Below are 18,535 nucleotides of genomic sequence, written 5' to 3' on the forward strand. Positions count from 1 at the left end.
TTAAAAGTGACCATAAAATGATATAGCTAAGTTTCTAATTTTTTTCCCACTTTCATATACTACCCAACTATTGTATTTTAACATTCTGGCAACTAAAAGGCTCCATCAAGGACCTGAAAGTCAAGCTGCCTCATTTTCTGTTCTTTTGACTCCCTGTATTTCTTCTCCACCTCTGATTTCTGGCTCCAACATCAGCCACAGATAATGCCAGAAAAAGTTCTTTGTTCCCCTCATCTCTCGAACATCTGTGCACAACCACACAATTTTTGGTAAAGAACATCTGAACAGTAGACAAATCACTTGGGATACTTTTATGAAGTTTGTAAAGATGTAAATTGTGAATTAGTTTCTTCATCTCCTGCTGCTCTGCTTCTGATTCACTGGCTGGGTTTCATCTTGCCTGAATTAGGCTTCCCCCCGAGCTGGTTGACTTTGTTAGCCTTTCCACAGTCCTACTGTCTATTAAGATATCTAAAATTAGATGGTAAAGTTCTCTAGGTACACAGATCACCTCTCTTTTACATGTTTTTATGATCTTTGCATATCCTGATGCTTGGACACATGAATTCTAGATGTCGTGTCTTTAAAAACCCAGAATTCATCTCTCCTGAAGCAATCTCTTCACTGAAGGGGTTGTAAAGCATTTGAACAGGCTGCTCAGGGAAGTGGTAGAGTCACCATCCCTGAAGGTGTTTGAAAGATGCATAGATGAGACTCTAAGGGACACGCTTTAGTGCTAGATTTAGGTTATGGTTGGACTCCATGATCTTAAGAGTCTCTTCGAACCAGAATGATTCTATGATTCTGTGATTCTAATCTTCTTCATTAGTGAGAAGGTAATTAGTGACCCTATCTCTGTTTGTCCTGACACAAGTGGAGGGAAGAGCAAGAGCATAGTTTGTTGCAATACACATTTTTTAGTATAAGATGGTTGGTCAGGCAGATAGGGATTGGTGGGAGACAGCAGAAGGGCTTAGCTGGTATCCATAACTAGAATAAACAAGAGGCTAGTGACCATTTGAGAGGCTTTAAGGAAGTGATTATTCAGGCTTGATTTGGGCACAGCCTAGACTAGGGAGGGAAAATGAATGGATGAGTTCTGGGAAGGCCTGATACAGAACCTGAAAAAATAGTGAAATATTTATACCAAGGCATGTGATCACAAGAGTTGGCATACAGAAGACATGGCTTAGGAGGAGATTATACTCCCAGACCCTCTCCTGCTTTAGTTTCTTAGACCTCACAGATAAGGCTGTTCAGACTGAACATGGGCACTATAAATAATTCTGAATTTGTAATGAACATCTCTCCTATCATAATATGCAACAACTAATTGTTCAGTGACTGTTTAGCATATAACAAAGATATTTGGTGGCAGGCAGTTTATAACCCATAGAATCTTGTGAATATCATGTGGGAAGGTACATAAAGCACTTAATTATCTTCCATGCAGTTTCAAAACAGTCTGCACACTCAATTGTTTCAATCAGCTGGTTTCCCCAAGGTGCTGAGAAAGCAAATACACTGTATCTCAATATCCAAAATTTGCCTCCTAATGAATTGGATGTTTATTTTCTACTGTTTATTTCACTGACATCTGTGCCAAGTTTTTGTGGCCTGTTCATGATGGGACTATTTGGTGCAGCCTGCCAAAACTGTGAAGATGGATGCTTTCTTAGTAAGCATGTGCTGGATAATGCCTCTGTCTCTCCTAGGCACCACAAAACTCCTCCTTCTCTTCTCTTCTCTTCTCTTCTCTTCTCTTCTCTTCTCTTCTCTTCTCTTCTCTTCTCTTCTCTTCTCTTCTCTTCTCTTCTCTTCTCTTCTCTTCTCTTCTCTTCTCTTCTCTTCTCTTCTTTCTCTTCTCTTCTCTTCTCTTCTTCTCTTCTCTTCTCTTCTTCTCTTCTCTCCTTTCCTTTCCTTTCCTTTCCTTTCCTTTCCTTTCCTTTCCTTTCCTTTCCTTTCCTTTCCTTTCCTTTCCTTTCCTTTCCTTTCCTTTCCTTTCCTTTCCTTTCCTTTCCTTTCCTTTCCTTTCCTTTCCTTTCCTTTCCTTTCCTTTCCTTTCCTTTCCTTTCCTTTCCTTTCCTTTCCTTTCTTTCCTTCTCTCCACAGGTATGACATCTGGCTTCCACACACCCGAGCCTAACTGATAGCTCTCATCTTTAACCCTTTCTATTTCTGCAGGAGGCCATGCCTAACCTCCAGCAAACTGAAAAATGCTACAGGTAGGAGATCATTAAAGGAGTGACTTTCAGTGCTGAGACATTTGAAACAAATGTATGGTAGAAAAGATGTCCAGGAGGGAGTGATGCTCTAAAAAGCAAAGACTTTATGGCAGCAGAAAAAAGAAATCAGAAGACAGTTAGTCTTTTAGGAGCCAAGGGACAGTAAGAAATGCAGAAACAATACTAGAAATACTAGTTTCTGTCTTACCTTTTTTAGATGCCTTTTTTTTTTCCCCTCCCCTACAGCTATTTCCCTTACATCTGTACATAACTACAGTTGTCATTCCCTGTACTAGTCTCAGGGGGTGGCTTAGTGGCTTCTGAGAAACTCTTCCAAACAGTAGGCAGAAGGTCTGTGTGACATGATTTAAGCTTTGAGTCTCATCTCTTTTCCAGTGACTAAAATCCACACACCTGAGACCAGGAATGCGGATGCCCATGAAGCACCAGCAGCATGATGTTTTATCAGTAAGGTGAAAAATCCCAGCTATTAGACAACCCTGCTTTCTTATTTCCTCACACAAAGCATTCCCCCATCTGGAAGACTCCAGTATCACAAAGCTTTCTGTTTTAGTGGCAGACATTCTTGGATATCTGATTAGCTTTTCTATTCATCTCTACCACTCTGTACAGACTGGTCAGCAGTGAAGGTTTTTAAAGCATTAATGATGGTGATTTTCAGCTTCCTGCTTCTGGTAAATAGGTCCCTTCCAACTCAAACTACTCTATTATTCTATTATTCTATAATTCTATGAATCTGTTCTATGATTTTGGTGTGGATTCTGCCCAGACTATCCAGTCCAGTTCTTTGAGATCAAGATATGCCAGGAATTTAGAGGTCATTTGGAAAGCTATGACCTGTTGTGACAGAGTCCCAGAAAGCTGTTTCATCCTGCCCCTTCTTATTCTACTTCATCTTATATCAAGAAAAATCTACCTCCATGTCTTAGGCGTGCTATTCTGTCCAAGGACAGCTGCAGAACACAGACTGTTTCATGGCTGAAAACGATCTTACTGTCCACAACTGATTTTTGTCACATAAAATCCTGCTGTCTAGCTGGGGTCCAGTGTCTGACTGTGCTTCAGGTGCCTAACCTCTAGCAGATGGGGCCTAGCCTCTGTAATTTGAAGGCCTATTTTTAACTTGCCACTCAGATTAATTTAGGTGGTTTCATTGTCTATTGACGTTCAGTCTGAAAACAAGGCTAATTCATGTCTGACTAACAGTTGTTTCCAATTGTGGTCTCTATACTACATTAACTATATTTGGCTAAATAGACCACATTGTTCGAAACCCCAAAATCTTTCCTACTGTTTCTTAAACAATTTAGGGTACTTGAAATATCTCTATTAAAAGAATTAAAAAAAAAAAAAAAAAAAAAAAGCAAGAAAGAAAGCACCAAACAAAGGGACCTGCTAATAGAGATTTCTGTTGCTGACGCTTTTCTGGTTTTGCTATCAGCAAGAATTCATTTTTTGGAACGTCACTCAAAGAAGCAGGACAAATATTTTATTTACACAGCTCATGATTTATATTTGGTGCTATGGGTGTCCTTTCATTTCTCTATAGGCTTCTAAATCTCTTCAAAGAGAACTGCAGCTGTAAGCAGGTGCCATTCCCAGCTCCTTGTAGAGGACCATTCTACAACAATAGAGTCCTACAGGGAAGTTTGATAAACCAGACTGTTAACATCAATTCTGCAGGTCACATCCTCCATCTTATTTTTAGTCTTTTATAAAATGTCACTTCCAAGTCAAGTCATAGGAGTATTTTTGACATCAAGCCAAGTTTTGGCTGGCTTTCTGAAGCAGTCAAGTTCAGCTCATTAAATGTGAAAGAAGCAGCCCTGCTAGGATAGCAATTAAATCTTCCAAAGATCTCAACTACCCTCTAAAATATCCCTACTCCACTAAGTAAAGGAGTACCTGCAACCCTAGACATCTCAGCTGCCTAAGTATAGGCATGCATTAGTGTCCTGATTCTAATCAGAAGTTTTTAAGGCAAGTGTACCTGTCATTCTGTTCATGAGCTGTGTCAGAGCACATGAGCTGGGTTTCATTCTGATTATACCAAGCTGGAAGATGTTATTCAGAAGTGCACACAATGGGCACCAGTTGCTAGAAGTTGTTTGGTCTGTGGGACTGGAATGGAGCCAAACACCTTTGCCCAAAAATATGTAGTGTGGACAACAGACCCTCTTGCACTGAATGTTTTGCTTTAGAGATCTGGTTGTGTTGTGTTGTATTGTCTGCTGGTATAGCCTAATAGTATGAGGAAGATGCCCAGCAGAGCATGCCAGGAGGGTGCCAGAGCCAGCAGCTGGGTATATGATTCAATAGGCACCGAAGGCTGAGTTTACGCTCAAGGGCAAATATGCTTTGCAGCATGCTTGGCCACTAGGTAGATCTCCATGTCGCCTTTCCACCAAGCTATGCAATGCCCTGCTGTTTTTCCTCTGGGTGCTCAAGAGGAAAGCACTTGTGTGCTACCAGTAGCAGTCCTGACATACTTGACTGGGGCAGGGGATGGCTTGCCTCTATGGAGCTCTAGAATGGGAACTGACTTCACAAACCTTTACCTTTTATTGTGCCTTGTCTTATAAACAAAAAAATGAATACTTACTTTCCTCTACTTCCTTCTATAGTGAAAGCTCTTCAGGTGAACATTGAATGTCTTTGTTGGGGTGTTATAACCCTAGGAGGAAAATGTCAGGAAGTATTTTGTACTTTTAAGTAAAAAGAAGTAATAAACCTCATAATGAATTCAATGAAGGTGGATTTTAAAGCTCTGGATATAATTCCTTATATGCATTTGGGGGGGCAGGAAAGGTATAGACATATGGTAATTGATATGTATGTGAATTCCAAACATTTTATAGAGAGTCGGAGTGCTTTGAACAAGGCTGAAGTTGAAACTAAGAAATTTTTTTTATCAACTGTAAATTGGGAAAAGTAGTTCGGCAATATGTTTGTTGAGTTTTAGGTTTCCTTGAATAGGAATCTTTGGACACCAGGAGCCCCTTCATATTGCCTCTACTGTCTCCCTTGTGAAAGGGCAACATACATACTAGAAGACAGAAGTAACAGAAAAAAATACAGAGAGGTGAAGATGCTGCCCCAACATTTATTTTGAAACACATTACAGTTTAGTCTATTTCATTTAAATCTCAGAAGCTACAGTTCCAACAATAAAATAAGCAAAAATTAATTGACTTTGGCTTGAGACCACCACAGATCTGGCTGTTTTACCAAATGGTTTTCACCTAAATGTATGAGATCAGACTCTGGCTTGTGAGAAAGGTTTGAGTTATTTAAAGACCAGCTTGTTCAACTGCTTCATGTCTTGCTGTGCTGATGATTTTAATATTTCAAGAGCAGATGCCAGGAGAAATGGCAAGCCTGCTAGTTCAATAACAGGTAAGGGCAAATTTCCACAATGTTCACTTTTGTGGTCTCCATTTTTCTTCTAGCAGGCCATGCAACGCTGACCTCTGATGTGTTTTAAACTTCTGCAATGTGCCTCCAAATCACATCTTCCCTTTTTATCGAAATTTCATCTAACTGTTCTATGCTTTCCAACAAAAGATTAGTCTCTTTCTTTTTCATGAACAAAAGTGGAGAAGCCAAAATTGCTCTCAGAAAGTATCTGGAATTTCCTGGAATCATAGAAACATAAAATAATTTATGTTGGAAGGAACCATCAAAGGTCATCTAGTCCAACCCCCCTGCAATGAGCAGGGACATCTTCAACTGGATCAGGCTTCTCAGAGCCACATCCAGCCTGCCCTTGAATGTTTCCAGGGATGGGGCATCTACCAGCTCTCTGGGCAAACTGTTCCAATGTTTTACCAACCTCATTGTAAAAAAAATTCTTCCTCATGTCTAGCCTGAATCTCCCCTCATTTAGTTTAAAACCATTACCCCTTGTCCTATTGTAACAGACCCTGCTAAAATGTCCGTCCCCATCTTTCTTGTAGGCCCCTTTTAAGAACTGAAAAGCTGCAATAAGATCTCCCTGGAGCCTTCTCTTCTCCAGGCTGAACAACCCCAACTTTCTCAGTCTGTCCTCATAGAAGAGGTATTCCAGCTCTTTGATCAATTTTGTGGTCCTCCTCTGGGCCCTCTCCAACAGGTCCATGTCTTTCCTGTACTGAAGGTTCCAAAGCTGGACACGGGACTCAAGTTGGGATCTCACCAGTGTGGAGTAGAGGGGCAGAATCACCTCTCTCAACATGCTGGTCACTCCCCTTTTAATATGGCCCAGGATACAATTGGCACATTGCTGGCTCATGTCCAGTCTTTCATCCACCACTACCCTCAAGTTCTTCTCCCCAGGGCTGCTGTCAATCCCTTCACCCCATCAGCCCCTCAGCTGGTACCTGCTTTTGGAGAATGAGTACACTGTCTGCTCCTTTGCACAGTGATCCATCAGATCTGAACTAGAAAAGCTGGGTCTGTAATTTGAGTTTAAAAATGGAGCTCATGCTCTTGTTGAATTAAATGAACCTCTAAGAGGATCTCCAGACTAGGAGTGCAAAGCAACAGTGATTAGTAAAAGGCAATGCAAGGCTGTGGAGATATCACAGGTTCGAACTCTTTCCAAAATGTTTTGGATCAAGAGATGCATTTATTCTCTGCTGGTGAAATCTCAAAGATCTAAGAGGACATCCCACATAAAACCACAATTAATGTAATTTTCAAAAGATGCTGCTGTTTCATGTATGAGCTCTGGTCCCTAAGAATAGTAGAAAATTGTGAGAAATGTGTCATCAAGTAGCAGACACCCTGAGATCTCCAGTGTGAGCACACTAGCAGTGATGTTCTGGTCATCACTATTCCAGGACTTTCACCCAGAAACACAGTTTTTTAATTTGGATATAAATCTAGGAAGACTGAGCTGGAAGAGTGGTTATTAAGAAGTGTCACAGGAGCTTCAAACAAATATTCACAACCTATTCCACAATTTAGAGACAATCACACCTCAAAAGCAGTAAGGAAACTGCATCTGGCTGAACTGCAGGAACTTAGCCTGAAAATCCTTTCTTTCACTATGTGAGACTAAAGTCATGTCAGATACAAATATACAGCAACTGCAGATGGCAGTGGGATTCACACAGATTAATGTTATTGCAACCACTAAAAAAAATTCCATCTTCCCATTCAATCTGGGAAATGAAGGACAAATCAAAGAAAAATCTCCTGTTTCAGACCACTTGTAAAGGCAATGTTGGTATTTGTTAAAAAAAAAAAAAGTGTCTGAAGAGTAGAACCCCATCAGTTCATTGCCCTCAGAAGCATGATATGACTTCCATCAGATTCACTTGCATGGTGAAGGTAGGTACAAAGTTAGATTCATAAAGCTATTAGACCTGTTGCATCTAAGAAGATGCAGTCCATGAAGGGCCATTAAGAACAAAGCTGCTGTCTCTGGTTCAAGAATTCTCTGAAGAAGCACCACGATACACCTTGATTTTACTTTTCCCTGTGAATCAGACATTGTCAGCATCAGAGACTGGACTGAACCAGATGGCCCTTTCTGTCTGACCAAATACTGACAAATGTCCCTGGGTCCTCAGGAAAATGTCCATATGGGGGCTGAATATCACTTCTTTCACCTGATCAGTTTCCTCTCAAGGGGATGTAATGGACTGCGCTAAGAGAAATGTTCTGTTTGGGGATTATTGTCATTGGCAGAATACCAGTTTAATAACATTTCACCCCAGGTGAAAAGATTCTTACCTGTTTGGAGCACAGGATTATCCATCTGGTTTTGGTTTCAGTATTCTGAAAATGTTCTGAAGCAACAGTTTTTTTCTTCGCAAAGTGTCTTGGTTGATTTGCACAAATTACTGGAGTAGTGAAGGTTCAGCCTTGCTAAATGTTCTGCCCAGAAGAACGTGCAGAGACACTTACAAACTCAACCTTACTCTTGACAGTCTGACTCTCCCATTATAGTGCACTTGAGAAAGGGAAGGAGGGACATCAAACACTTCAATATAGATCATATTTTGCCAGTAGTTTATTTATTGCACTTCAATGGCTAGAATTCTCCTTTCCTTTCCATACCTTTCCTGCTAATGCTAGTTCTGTATCATTTAGGACTATGGAAATTGTGCATTCTTTTCCAAAATAATCAGAAACTGCCTCCCAGTTCCAGGCTTGCTGTAGGCACTTAAATCAGCTCTGCCAGGACAGAGTACATATGTCTGCATATTGCTAGAGGTGTTTCTCAGTGGTTCATAAACGTATTCTTGTGCATTGTGTAGTTTGGATAATAACTGCATTTCTGTGCAGCTGACCATGGAACAGTGTGCTGGGGCTGTGCTCCCACAGGGAGGCATATACGGCTGGTGTGTCTGCAGCTCCTCAGCAGCCATGGACAGCCCTTTCAGAAGAATATAGTTTAGTTCAAATGGCTTTTCATCCCTCCCTTTTTATCCACCGCCAATAACTTAGGTGAAATGTCAATGGCACAAAGTGACCCTTGTGCTTCTTGTGTGGATTTTATCCGGGGAAACACACCAGGGAGTAGAGCATCACACATTGGTTATATGAGTCTTTAAATGATGTCCTTAAATTATTTCCTTTAAGGAAATAAGCTTACACTCAAGGCTTACTAAACTACTAGTGAGGCTTTTCCTTTGTAAGAAATCTTTCCGTTGTTAGACCACACAAATGAGATAGATAAAAAGCAAAACCACTGTTGTAGGTTCTGTGCTGACAAGCAGAAACTTATGTCTCTGCAAAGAAATCCAATCACAAGTATGCCTTCAAATCTTTAAATTAAATTGAAAACACTTCAAACTATTTACAAAGCAGGAGATTCCTCTTGTTTATCTGTGGTGTGGCTCCCTGGTGTGTTCTGTCTAAGCATGAACACGTCTGTTCAGTTTCTAGCCTACATCCATAGCAGTCCCAGTGGAGTGGCTGGAAGAACTATTCTGAGCAGTCAAGTCTGGAATTATTTGGATTTATTGTCTTTTCTGGGCATAGGGAAGTTGATGTCCAATAGATGGATTACAGCTGATTTCTTCAATTTGCTCTGGGTTGTGCAGAGTCTGGGAGGATTCAACTGGAGCTGTTGGTTGTTTGCCTGCTCTCTTCAGTAGTCCTTGGGTCCTGTTCAGCTCATCAAAGTGCAGGACCTGATGTGAGCAGCTGCAACAATTTGAGAGGGAGAGGAAGCAGCCTGACTGTGAAGAAATGCCCTAAACACCTCACTTTCTTCTGGCTGGTGATTTCAGTGTGCCCAAAAGTGAGGTGCAGAGATCTGATGCCATCCTATGGGCACAGGAGATCATGAGACCCTTGGCAGATCATGAGACCCAGCTCTTTCTCTCTGCCTTTTGCCACTGGAGCTAGTATAAGAAAACAACTTAAAGAAAATCCATTCTGAAGGACTCCTGAACATCAGGAATACATGATTTAAAACCTGAATTAAGGTATTGACTCCAGTGTACATGTAATTTTTACACAATTAGAAGTAAAACATTGTGCACCTCTGCTGGATGAATTGTACACACTCTGTGAGCCCTAGCTCTCTTGACATCATTTTAATCATGTCAGGGTTTGCTAAAGTTAAAACCTGACTGTTTTTTAAATATCTGTCTTTGACTCTCCAAATCTCTTGAACCTGATACATTTTTCATTAATATTCTAGACAACAAAAGTTTACAGGACTGAACACCTGTAAGTTAGAGGAACTAGGTATAGAAAACTCAAATATTAAATAAAAATAAATTTTAATTTGTGCAAAACAGTTTAATTTATGCTTTGCTAGCTGAACAATACATACGACAGAAGTGGGAGTAGGAAAAAAATGTGACTTTGATTAATTGATTAATCAATTGATTAATTCTTGTGAGTTACCTAAGTGACATGCAAAGGTACTGAAAAGACCAATACAAGAGAAGCTCATAAACCAAAAATGTGGCAAAATAAAATGAAAACCTGTATATTATAAGTTATCTGTTCAGTTTCTCTCAGCAAGATTCAAAATGAACATTAAAAAAATTAAAACCTGTCAAAGACTGCAGAGCAAAAGTGGATGTGAAGCTATCCAAACATTGCTACACAAATTCCTTTCTAGTAAATGTTCCACTTAGATTTTAGAAGCACTCGGCATTTGTCTTTGGGTGGCACCACTTTTACAAATACATAGGCTGTTGGCTTACAGGGATCTGAATCACATGTAACATAGTAAATGCCGGGATTTGACCCTATTTTTGTCTTTACAAAGTTGGAATTACAATTTCAAACAGGGAAAAGAAACACTTGAGATTTCAGTTTTGCAGTGTGAAAGCAGGGTTATTTTCCAACGTAGTTCCTGTGGAAGGAAACAATATTACCCCAGCTTCCATCCAGCTAAATGTCCCCTTCCTTGATCAGCACAGGGCTTTACAAAGGCACTTTTGAGTCCCTTGAGTGACAATGCCATAATTCTGTCAACCAGAGGAAGAAGGAGAGTACTATTCATCCTGGACAAAGCTACACAAGCGTGTACTCCGTAGTGGTACCCAATGGGTCCACCATATTCCTGGTTTGTTCCATGGTGCACAGGCTCAGCTGTAGTCCCATCATGTTGAGTTCATTGCCCACAGACAAAGGGTTACCTTACAGAAAAATCTTGTGGGTAACCAGGGTTTCTGGACATCTCAAATCTCAGATAGATGTTCAGGCTTTGCTCAGGGGAAAGTAAAAAAATATATATATATATATTCCAGGTGAAAAAATTCAGCCTACTGAAGGAAGCTTGGTCCTGCTGAGGGTCCATTCCACCTTGCTGATTATGTGGGACTGTGCAGCAAAAGAGTGTATCAAGTGGCAGATCTGGTGGCTTTTAGCTGGTGAAGGCTACTGTGCAAGTGCAGTTCATTTCCCTTTGTGATGTGTTGTGGTGTTGGGATTTGTACTAGCCTAGGGATTTGTCTGTGCCTACAACAGGAGGGAAGACTTAGATTTTCCTGAGGGTTATAAAATTCCAGTGGAGATAGATCGTATTATCCCCAAGGTAAGAACTACCCATGAGTGTATGAGATTTTTATCCAGAGCACCCACCTCCTTTAGTGTTTATAACCACATTCAGCACTTGCTCAATGAGACGTGACTGTTCACTGTTCCTCATGTTCAGTGTCCTGACATTCATTAGGTACAACTCACATTGAAAAAGCAGTCTGGACTGGCCAGCTCCTCATGATTATTTCTGTTCCATGATCTCATCAGAGCTGTGGGGTTTGAACAGCTCTATATGCTATTGCATCCCAGAATAACATGAACAAATGGCTGGATTTTTTACTTATGTAGAAAAGTGTGATTCTATTTAATGTAAACATGCAGGAATATATTCACAGATGTTCCTCCTAGTCATCAGAGGAGGTGCTCCTGCAGATAGATTTCTTCTATCTTCCTTATGTTCTGTGAGAGGAGTCCAGGGATATTATCTAGACTGAAGTAATGTTTCATGACTCTTCCGTCTGTAACCTATGTAAGATTGTCAGGACCTGGGCTGATTTAGGATGAGTGTTTGCATATTAATTACTGGCACCAAAATTTTGCCAGCTGCTATTGTTTGTTCCAAGTTTCAACAGCAAAAGGTTCATGGGATCAACTGATTTTAAATGATTTAAAGTTTTGGCCACTTCTAGAAACTGCATTGTCCAGTTTGGGATATGGTCTAAAAGAAAAAAAAAAAAACAAAATGGTATGATTACAGTAGGGAATAGTCAAATCCAACTCCTGTGCTTGAAATTCAGAATTTCCATCTGGAAATTATATCTTTTAACTCCTAGGAATGTCCTTTCATAGTCTGGCATTAAAGTGATGTGCACTGTCTTCTGTGCACTGCTACAGAGATACCAATGTAATAAAATCCAGCAGGGTGACTTCAAACATAGTTGTGATGCCACTGGAACCTATAATTCATCTTTGTGGGTTATTCTTAAAAGGACATTTAAAGATAGCTGACAAGGTGCTTTACAAAACTACATACTAAATAATCCCATTCAGGGGTGTGTGTATAGGATATATGGAGATACACTCACACATTGTAGCAGCAGGAGATCACTGTAGTAGCAGTAGCAGCAGCAATAAGTTGGCACTCAGCAGCTAACAGGAAAGTAAACTAAGTCTGGAATTAGGTCCAGAATGCAAACACAGAAAGAATTTCTCATACTGTGCCATCAGCATGCAAGTTTCCAGAAGCTCTTCCAACCCTATACTATCCTTCCTCTCTGCTCTTTCTCAGCCCTCATCCTTCTTTCTGTGCTGATGTTTAGAGGGAACTTTGCCATTTCATTTGACCATACCATTCATTAAAAATGAAAAAAAAAAAAAATAGAAAAAATATATTAAAAATCAGCGGGGATAAATCCCATATGCCTCGTTGTCTAGTACAGTACAAAGTGTACTCCTGTATGTACAGTACAAGACTGCATTAAACCAGAAGGAAAACTCTTGTATAACCTTGGTGTAACAAAACTATCTGTATATTAAAAACAAGCCCTTATTTATTAAGACCCCCAAATCCTAACATCCATTTAAAAATTGGGCCTCTTTCAAAGTCTCTGAGTCATCATGAAGAACATGATTCATTCAGCAACCCCAGCTCACCACAGCTCTCTTAGGGGTAAGAACACATTCAGTTTTAAGCTTCCTCTGGCAATTTGAAAACCAGTATCTGGCTACCAGTCTCTGTTTCTAATCTTAAAGAGAATTGCATCCTATTGCTGGTTCTGCATTCCTATCCTAAAAATGAACCTTGGTCTTTCTTCTGAGTAATTTGGAGTATGATCTGTTTAAATGCCTTTTAAGGGGCCATGAAATTCTATTTTTCACGTCAGACATAGCTATTTTGAGGACTTGTCTTTCCAACAGAGGGAATTTCACAAATATTAGTCCTTTCATAGAGCTAGGAACTGGTGCTGTCCAGCTGTGATCTCCTGGCCCCAGCCTGAAAACATGCTGTTATATAAAACTTCTGTTAACCAGAGACTGAAGAGATGCCTGCGTCATGGAACACGTTTGTTCCAGGAATCCTCACCAAACACAGGCCTCTAATGAATTTCTTTTTGTTAGCATTAGGACCGCTCTGTTGATTAACCTCTTGTGTCTGTTCAGAAGGAGTAAACAAAGCAAAAGTGCTAGGACTGGTATTTCACTCTGTGCTTGAATGCACATATGGAAGTATTTTCAAACCAGTAGTACAGTGAGGATTTGTGCCTTTCCAGTTTAAGCAGAGCTTTCTGATGACTGCTTGCTCAGGAAACCTGGCCACTATTTAGCTGTATACATTTCTTTATTTTGATACTTAGAAGCAGCACTCCGTACATTTGTATTCAATAACACATGTTGGGATTTTTATTGTGTTTTCTTATTGCTTTCCATTTTAAGATGCACTATATAGTGCTCTTAAAAAAAAATGCATGAAGTCCCCTTGATATTCGCTCAAAGGAAGCATGTGACTGGTTCCTCAGTCATCATGTGAGATATTACGCTCTAAGCACCAGAAAAAAGACTCTAAACTCCTGGTCCTTTTCTTTTTGGAATTTTCCAGATAGTTTGCCCTTTTAAAAATAAAATACAATTACAAGTAGTCCAGACACTTTACTAAGATCACTCACTTCACACAGGTTATTAATGACTTACAAACTCTACAAATAAAAGCTGAATTTGTTGACTTTTATATCTAAGGCTGACAATTCGATTCACAAAGAATGTGTTTGCTTTTCCCTTCATGTTTTTGAGGAGTTTTGGGGTTTGTGTTGTTATTGTTGTTTTTGGTTTTTGTCTGTACAAGGCGAGGCATGCATTCTTCTTTTTGCTCAGTTTATTTGATTATTGTGGCCTTCCCAAATTTTGCTGAATTATTTAGGAACTGATCTTTTTTTGTTTATGAAAATTAACTCCTGACACATTATACCATGCATCCGACTTTGGTTTTGTTTTTTTTTTAGATACTCATCGTCAGCAGTAGTTTACAGTCTGTGCTCTGAAAGCCTTGGGAACGACTGCACTGTTTTGAGGTGGTCTGCAAAAGCATAACTAAGCCTGTGTTTGCAAGTCTTAAATTTTCTGGGCAGGAGTTTGTCCCTTGATTAAAATTTTTTAGGGCCCAAAATTAAAAAAAAAAAAAAATATTGCAATCACTCCTCTACAATAAATCACATGAATTAGTTCCCCTGCTTTCATTGCAGAACTTAGTAAGTGACAAATTCAGTATATTTGTTTATGTGTTGATCAGTTGATAGGAATAATGGTGTTGTGTATAGCTATGTCTTAAGAGGAAACAGTCACTGGAACACTCATAGAAAAATCAACAGCAGTATACAAAGAGGATGAAACTCAGTAAGTCAGGTTAATTTTCAAAGTATCAGTAAATGTTCTTCCAATAGTGGGAGAGCCTGAATAGAGAATAGATTCTGAAAGTATCTTAGAAATGAGATTTCCTAAATAATTACTCCTTTGAAATTAAATAATTTTCTAACAAATTAGAACTGAAAAGAAAAAACAAAAGACCTTAAGTCTTCCTGATATGGCTCAGAGAGTTCTGTTTTCTGAATTACCACTATTTTAATTGCTTCTCTTTTCCTTCAATGAATACTCAGTTCTTCACTATGCTGGTAAATTGATTTGTAGCACTTGTGAAATTAATTAATCACAATGGCTGACAGCAAAATTTAAAGTAATGGAAAGGGATTTTTAAGCTATTTGAAACTGTGGAGGGTTGACCCTGGCTGGATGCCAGGTGCCCACCAAAGCTGCTCTATCACTCCCCCCCTCAGCAGGACAGGGGAGAAAAAATTTAACAAAAGGCTTGTGGGTTGAGATAGGGACAGGGAGAGATCACTCAGCAATTGCCATCACAGGTAGAACCAACTCAACTTCAGGAAATTAGTTTAATTTATTACCAATCAAAATTAGACTAAGATAATTATAAATAAAACAAAATCTTAAAACACCTTCCTCCCACTCTTCCCTTCTTCCTGGGCTTAATTTCACTCTCAAATTGTCTACGTCTTTCCCACAGTAGCACAGAGGGACAGGAATGTTGTGGTCAGTTCGTCACATTGTCTCTGATGCTCCTTCCTCCTCAGGGCGAAGACTCCTCACACTCTTCCTCTGCTCCAGCATGGGGTCTCTCCCACAGTAGACAGTCATCCATTAACTTCTCCAGTGTGGGTCCTTCCCACAGGCTGCAGTTCTTCATGAACTGCTCCAGCCTGGGTCCCTTCAACGAGGTGCAGTCCTTCAGGAACAGACTGCTCCAGTCTGGGTCCCACATGGAGTCACAAGTCCTGCCAGAAAACCTGCTCCAGCATGGGCTCCTCCCTCCATGGGGCCACAGGTCCTGCGAGGAGCCTATGGGGTCCTCCATGGGCTGCAGTAGGACAGCCGATCTCACCATGGTCTGTACCATGGGCTGCAGGGGAATCTCTGCTCTGGCAGCTGGAATACCTCCTGCCCCTCCTTCTTTGATGAACTGGTGTCTGCAAAGCCATTTCTCTCACATATTCTCACTCATCTCTCCCAGCTGCAATTATTTTTTTTTTGTTCCCCTTCTTAACTATGTTACCCAAGAAGTCCTGCCACCATCACTGATGGGCTCAGCTTCGGCCAGCAGCAGGTCTATGTTGGAGCCTGCTGGAACTGATGCTACCAGACACAGGGGAAGCTTCCAGAAGTTTCTAACAGAAGCCACCCCTGTAGCCCCCTCTGCAACCAAAATCTTGCCACACAAATCCAATACAACAATGATTTAAGATTTTAGCTCAAGGCACTTAGTTTCAATGCGGGATGTTGGAACAATGATGTTTTTAACAAAGGTCAGTCAGCTTTGACCTCCTTTGGACACATGAAAATTGCTATCCAGGAGAGACAAAATTATGTGTATATACACATACAGGCACATACACACATATTCAAGGAAAAATAACAGGCATTTTTTAAAGTAAGAATATATTCAATATGTTAGGACTTGACATTTCAAAGCAAAAGAAAACAAGAGTTGACATCTGACCCTGTGGAAGTCTGTCATTCGTCTCTGTGGAATAAGGATATTGTTCTACATTTTCTTGAAGGCTATTTAAGTCTATGTGTAATACAACTGATGTATCTCCTCACAGGGCTGGCTGCTACTTGCTTTGATTTATCACATCACCTAGGATGAGTGTAAAGATAAAATCTATACCTTACTGATACAACTAAAGGAAAATTTCTGTGTGGTGATGAAATAAATCATTATCAAATGACTACTCCAGAATATTCCAGGATGAACCGCTTTGGTACACAGATATCTGCAGGAAGTATATATTGCTGCTTTGTCACTACGTAAAGGATGAGAAATTTGATCTTGAGAAATGAGTCAAAGGTACTGCTGCTCATCTTTGAAAAACATATCTTCACTATGCTGGAAGACCATGTTATGCACCAGTGGTAATCAGTCTGGTTCCAGCTAAGGTGCATCCATCTACTTAGTGATGACAGAATCACAACACTTTATGAAATCAGCAGGATTGCTTCTATAAGGCTGTTTCAACCCAGTAATGAACTGGTAATCTGTCAGTATCAATATAATAGGTCTAAAGGACTTTACTGTCTAAAAACAAAATGATTTATTGTTCTTTAAAAGCATCTCAGTAAGGTCCAATCTTAGGCCCATTACTAAGGTATCCTTGTAAGGGACTGGCAAAGTGAGGAAACCTGACATGAAGTTAAGGTTTGGCTGAAAGGAAAATTTGTCACTCAGATTTCTTGCTCCATGTTGTGTGAAATAGCCTCATGCTAGGCTGACAGCCAAAACAGCTGCTTTTTTAAATTCCTTGCTGGCTAGAGCACCCCAGGACTGGTTATCTGGCAGTCCTCAGGCTGGGATCCAAGGGGAATAGAAATGAGTCCTTAATCATACAGTCTGAGATGTCCTCACCTGAAGGGTTTGACTCTGCCTCCTCCAGCTGTGACGCTCACCCTTACCAGGGACAACATCAGCTAACAAAAATGATCCTGGTTCCTTGCAAGAGGGATGTGAGGGCTAGTGAGATCAGTGGCCTGAGTGTCAGTTGCTTCTGTGAGCATTAAGCCTCTCATACGTCAAGGGTTTTTGAGAAGTTCTGAGAGTGTCTGGGTTTGCTCGCATTGAGATGGTGAGCATGCAAAGGGGATCCCCTGAGTTGTGTCCACTGTGCCAGGGGTAATGCACTGACCTAATCACGGTCAATGGTAAAAATGCCACTGATTTTCCTGAAACTAGGACTTCAACAGAAAATAACTTGTTGGAGACCAATTTGCAGACAGTTCACTGACCTGAATGCTTCAACAAATGAAAATTTTTCGTGTTAGCATACGATTCACTGAACTATAATTTGGGTTCTCTATTCATTTCTATATGAGCCACTGGCATGGGGTTTGTCATGTAATTTTAGACTAGAGACCTACAAGTTTCAAGATATACTTATTTATCTACATAGAAATCTGTGGACATTTCTGGAGAGTGGTTATCTCTAATCTTGTTTATGGTGTCATGAATATTATCTCAGATTAATAGAGTCCATGTAAAACACTACTTCGTGGCATGTATGTGAGGTCTTGGCTATAAGAAACATTAGAAATAAATGCAACTGATGTTCTTAATACTGAGGTTGTAGGATACTCCCATACTAGATACCAAATGATACTGACAGACCACTCTAGTCATACACTACTGACTTGAACAAATAATTGCAAAACACATGCTGCAAGTTGTGTCCAAGCTGCATTACTTTTAAGAAACATTTGGACACTCATCTTACTTTTATTTTTGCATGTTTTTAAAGATGACATGATTTCTTCTTCATTTCCATTATGGAGCTGTGAAAATGAAACATAACAAACTTAGAACTTGCTGTCTGCTTTCGTGTCTGACAGCTGCTTTTAGATACAAGCAGTCATTCATCCTTCCCTGCCAGAGGTGCCAGTTTCTTCTGGCTGCTCTTTCAGCAGCAGCTCTGAATAGCCACCTCCTGTTCCTATTTGTATGGTGCTAACCATCCTTGCTGTGAGCTGACTCAGTGGCCCTGCATTCTTCTCTCTCTCACACAGCACTGAGAAAAATGTCCATTTAAAGCACTGAAGAGATGCAGATGGATGCTATTTGCTATATCCTTCCAAAAGCTGCTAATGAGTATATCTGGATCCCTGTCTTCACCTTTATGTTCAGCCTGTCACCCACCTCCTTGGGTCAGAGAGTGTGAGATGGGAACTACACGTAGTGCCTTGGAGATCTGCTGGTGTAACAGGACCTCTTGTGTGGGGTCGTTGAGCAGTATCTGTAATGGAAA

This window comes from Streptopelia decaocto (genome assembly GCF_964273445.1).
Source record: "Streptopelia decaocto genome assembly, chromosome: 3".
NCBI lineage: Eukaryota > Metazoa > Chordata > Aves > Columbiformes > Columbidae > Streptopelia > Streptopelia decaocto.